Genomic DNA, 6,000 nt, shown 5'->3' on the forward strand with positions numbered 1-6,000 from the left:
GGTCTAATTTTGTTTTCCTACATGTGTATAGTCAGAGTTCCCTGGTCAGGTCAAAGTTGATTTCTTTATGTCTTGTATCCAAAGTGAGTGGCATCTTCAGCAATAAGTTCTTACCATCTACTTATGTTAGACAACCAGTAGCAATGACAGTCCTCTGTGTTGTTGGAAGGCCTCCCTGACCATAAATCACAGGGAGGTATCCTACACGTGACAGCCTGGCAATGAGATTTTCATTTACTAACCCATGTCTCCTGGGAGCAGCATTGCCCACTTACATAGGATAATTCTGTTCAAACCCATATACATTTGTGTTGTATATGCATATATATTGTGTGTATATATATATGTACATATATATATATATATAATATTCTCAACTATCTCACAAATGAGTGGGGTTCTATAAAGCTTATTAATATATCCTTATGAATATGCAACCTACTCTTTCCTATCCCCAACCCCACCATCCTCACCTACATATTTAACCCTGAGTATTCCCCCATTTCTTCTTTTTTGTCACCCATGTTCTACTGTCCCCCCTCACTAAATTGTAACCTAATAACATAGAAAATACCCCAATCTTCACAGGCCGAGACACACCCAGGGAGCCCACAGACAAGGCCAGCCTGCATTCCTTAGGAAAGGAAAATGTAAAAGAAGAGAGACTGGAGTGTGAGGAAAGAGGCAGAGCACTAAATCTACTAAATTGATGTGTACAAAACAGAGGGATAAATAGGAGGGAGAAGTGGCTGGGTGCACACCAGCCGAATGCTATCTTTACTGGTTCCTGGACCAGCCTCAAGTTTCTCAATGCTTTCTTGCAGCTCCTGGAAACTTGTATTATCCCTGAGAATTCCTTTGTAGTGAGGCATCCTGTCCTTACCTTATTTTCTTTGGAAGGCTGGGTACAATCTTTGGTCAAGTTTATATGATACCTCACTGGTGGGGTCTCAGAAGCTGGTCTCACCTCTGGGGTGGTCCTGTGGGAGTCTAGTTGTGAATGTTGACCGTGACCTTGTATAGTCCTTCTCTGTGTCCTGTGTGCCCTTCTAACAGCTGTTATTTATTTCCAGAGGCCCTGGCAGACTGTGCCTGACTATCACCCATTATCTTCCAAACTCCTTTCAGATTATTAACACTGTGATTCCTTGGATATTGGAAAGAAGTTTAGTGGCTGTGGATGGGGTCCCCACCTAGCCCTGTAGTATAGAGACTTGATCCATTGATTCACTAATTTCATCAGATGCAGATAAGCTATGGGGTTTTCCTTTTTTCTTTTTTATTAGAGGTCTTCATTTATTGGCAGGGACATGCACACGCCATGCTGCACATGTAGAATTCAGAGGACAACCTGTGAAACTTGGTTCTCTCCTTCTACTGTGTGAGTGTCAGGATTCAACTTATATGGACAAGTGTGCTAGCTAATTCTGTGTCACCTTGACACAAGCTAGAGACATTTTGTAAGTGAGAGTCTCAGTTGAGAAAAGGCTAAGTTGTACTGTGGTGATAGCTGTGTGTGAGTGGGCTGGTGGTCCTGGATGCTGTAAGAAAGAAGGCTGACGGGGCCATAGAGACTGAAGAGGTCACCCTCCAACTAGACAAGTCTCCTAGCAGAGAGAAGAGAACACCAAATCAACCACAAAAACTTCCACCCAAAATTCACCCTGCCTACAAGATGTGCAGGTGTAAGATAGAGCAGATAGAGCAGCAACTGAGGGAAGGTCCAACCAACACCTGGCTCAACCCAAGACCCACCCCATGAGAGAAAACCAACCCCTGACACCATTAACAAAACTCTATTGTGCTTGCAGACAGGAATCAAGCAGATCTGTCCTCTGAGAGGCTCTACCAATCAGTGCCTCAGAACAGATGCTGAGACTCACACCCAAACATTGGGTGATGCATAAGGAGTTTTGCAGAAAATTGGGCCTGGAGGGGACAGAAGCTTCACAAGAAGACCAACAGATCCAACTAGCCAGGGCTTGCAGAGACCGAAGAACCAACCAAGGACCTTCCACGGACAGGACCCAGGCCCCCTACACAAATGTAGCCAATGAGCAGCTCAGGCTTCATGTGGATTCCCTAGTACAGGGAGAGGGGCTGTCTCTGACATGGGCTTTCTTGCCAGATTTTCAATTACGTCCCCCTTGCCAGGCCACAGGGGGAAAAGGCACACTCAGTCCTGACACAACTTGATGAGCTGGGGTGGATGAGAAAGGGGGCTCCCTTCTTCTGAGAAATAGGGGAGGGGGAGAGGGAGGGAGGGGAGGACTGGGAGACAAGGAGGGATGCGGCTACAACAGGGATGTAAAGTGAATATTTTTTTTAAATAGGCTGAGGGGCTGGAGAGATGGCTCAGTAGTTAAAAGCACTGGCTACTCTTCCAAAGGTCCTGAGTTCAATTCCCAGCAACCACATGTGACTCACAACCATCTTTGATGAAATCTGGTGCCCTCTTCTGGCATACAGAAGTACAAGCAGGCAGAACACTATGCTTAATAAGAAAGAAGAAAGAAAGAAAGAAAGAAAGAAAGAAAGAAAGAAAGAAAGAAAGAAAGCTGAGAAAAACATGAAAAGCAGCCAGCAAGCATACCTCTGCTCACTGCACAGCTCTAGATCCCTGACTTATTTGAGTTCCTGCCCTGACTTCCCTCTTGCTCTTGGCTGTGGTGTTTTGACATGGCAATAGAAGCCATAACTAAGACAGCAAGATTTGTGGCCAACACCCTTATCCACTGAGCCATCTTGCTGGCCCCAAGGCTATATGGTTTTCTACATAATCATTCTTAGCTCCTTGGTTTCCTCTCCTCATTCTCCAACCACACAACAAGGTTCACATGTAACAGGCTGTTCACATAAACCCTACACTAACTTTTAGAAAAACAAGTAAAAGAATTTCTAATGTGACTTCCCTTGGAACTGAGACATGACGGTGCATACAGAAATCTAACTGATATCAAGAATACTCCAGTAACTTTGTGTTCTCTCTCTCTCTCTCGCTCTCTCCCATCTGTATGTGTGATGTATTCACATATGTTTAGTGTAATATGTGTCTACTCATATGGTGTATATTGTATATTTGCATGTATATGTTGGTGTGTGAGTACATGTGTGGTATATGTGTGTGTGCACGTGGGGATGGTACATCCATGTGTTTATTTGTGTATGTGTGTGCCTGTGTGTAATATATGTGTATGGGTATATGTATATGTGTAATGTATGTTATGTTCATGGGTTGGCATATATGTATACATGTGATATAATGTGTTGATGCATGTGAGGTGGTGCATGGGGTATTCATGTGTATATGTTCATGTGTGTGTACAAATATGTGTATGTACTATGTACATGCACATTGGGGTGTGTCCTTATGCATTTGGAGCAAGCACTTATACACACTAAGCCATCTCACAAATATAAATGTGAGGCTTATATTTGAACCCCAGTTTTTTTCCGTCCATGGCATTAATTGAAAATTTAATTAATTGAAAGATCACCAAGCCTGGTGATGCATGCCTGTGGTCCTAGCACTCGGGGATTTTGAGGCCAGCCTGGTGTACAAAGTGAGCCCAGGACAGCAAAGGATGCACAGAGAAACCTTGTCTCAAAAAACCAAGAAAAGGAGGAGGAGGAGAAAGAAGAGGAGGAGAAGAAAAGAAGAAGAAGAAAGAAGGAGGAGGAGGAAGAAGAAGAAGAACCACCTACTACAGGCTACGCACTATGATAAACAGGTGCCAGGGATCCCACAGTGAGCCAAAGTATAATCAGGAAGTCCACAGTCTAGAGAAGGAAGACAAACAATAGATGAGCAAATACCCTATGTCCAATAGCATTAAAGGAAACCACAAAGACTAAAACAGAGGAAGAGGAAGAGCAAGCGAGTTCACAGCCACTCGGCTTCATGGCAACTTAAAAGGAAGCAGGTGGTAGCCAGAGCAGGATGAGTATCTGAGAGACAAAGGGCTAAATGGGGATCCTGAAATACCACTAAGAAGTCAGCAGCCACACAGAACATAATGAGATTATTCTCCACAGCCCCCTTTTCAGAGATCTACTGTTCACGTTGCCTGATCCCTCTCTCAACACAAAATAATGAGGATCCAGGGGGGGAGGCCTCCTTAGGGGAATACTTTGCAGTAGAATGTCCCTTGAGGTCAGGATTCTGCTTCAAGTCTCTAGGCAGTGCTTTTTTTTTCCTCCTCTTAATCAGAGCTAGAAAGGCAACATGATGAAAACTGATGCAAACTATAACCTGAGATATAGAAGTTGCATTCATCAATGAGCCCAGGAAGGCATTTGCCTACAGGGCAAACCCCTGAAAGAATGCTAAATCCTTCTTAAAAACAGTGCAGGGAGCTCTGGACCCCAGGCTGGGCAGAGCCTCTGGACAGCATCTCTCTACCGGCAGGAAGAGTCCACTCAGGGGCAGCCAACCAATTCTGCAGCTCTATACACGTGAGTCTAAGAGGAAACAGTGTGGAGAAGTGCGCCACTCAAGAGAGCACAACTAGCTTGTAGCCTGGAGACTAGACTGTATTGTCTAAACATTAGTCTTTTCTTTCTGGAACTTTCCTAAACTACTAGGATAATTTCAGCCTTTATAAACTTGAAAAGAAGACTCAAAATCTTTTTTTTTTTTTTTAGACAGGGTTTCTCTGTGTGGCCCTGGCTGTCCTGAATTCACTTTGTAGACCAGGCTGGCCCCAAACTCACAGAGATCTGCCTGCCTCTGCCTCCAGAGTGCTGGGATTAAAGGCATGAGCCACCACGCCCTGCTCAAAATCTTAATATTCTCTTTATTTTATCTTTTTATTATGATGACAATGAGGATCAAAGATGGAGGTTGGGCAGGCCAGAGACACCTTTCCCCTCCAGTGAAGAAGGGCTAACTTTTCCTAAGTAAGCTCTTTTTCACTTAATCCTAGATATAGGACAAAAAATACATACTCTATGAAGTACATTAAATGTATCTAGGATAGTCTACATGCCATACATTACCTTTGGTCTGCCCTGTCCTCACCAGGACAGCTAAGGGGGAAGAAGGTAAATCTCCTTGTCAGAAACAGGTTTGGACTAGATATTCCACTCCACTCCCCCAAGATAAATAGGAGTCCTTTGAGCATGTCCAGCACAGCACTCAGCCAGTTTCCCTCATCATCCTCAGAATTTCACAGCTGTTTCCTAGTACCCCAGATCCCAAGGGTCCCTGTAGAAATCCTAAGTTTCACATTGCAAGGTAACTGCTTATACCCTTTGAGCCTCTCCAGGAAATGTGTTCATATCAGAGAAGTCTGACCTAGTTCCAGAATACACACAGAGCAGCTCATCCTGGGGTCCCACCACTGTAGATGCCTCTGGAAAGTCTTCCTGTCCCTCACATTCTTACCTTCTCAATGGCACTCGCTCATCCATGTTCATAACCTTTCCCTGCAACTCTTACTACAATTGCTTTTCAGAGATATAGCCTTTAGCCTCTGGTGTGAGTCTTATTTGAGATGCTTCTATACTGAATTTTAAACTTTTGGTGTTTTGTGTGCTTTGACTAGATTCTGACTCTATTACAAGATAATTTTATCATTATCAGATACAGAATATTTGGATATTTTTAAAATATCTTCATTATTTAGTCAGCCAGGCTTGTTATACTCAAATTATTTGCAATGTTTTTTGAAAGTCTCAACCGCTAAAAACAAGAATGAGACCCCAAATAACATGACATAGAAAGTTAAATAATGGGAAAAAGGATTGTGGGTAGTCTGTCTTTGCTTCTTTTAAGCTAGTTTGGCCTGTTCTACTCTCATTATCAGGCCAAATATTTGGCAAAAACATGCTCTACTGCTGTAAAACTCCATGTCTGGAAAATCTAGAGCACGTTCTTCTGTAGCACTATATCCCATGTTTTGAATAACCCTTCTTAAAAAACTACAGTATTTACATGCCTGTCTAGAGACAAAGACTGTCTTTAGATGCATCGACTGTGCCCTGTGCCAATTTCCTAGG

Source organism: Acomys minous, assembly GCF_964271855.1.
Source record: "Acomys minous genome assembly, chromosome: 18".
Classification (NCBI taxonomy): Eukaryota; Metazoa; Chordata; class Mammalia; order Rodentia; family Muridae; genus Acomys; species Acomys minous.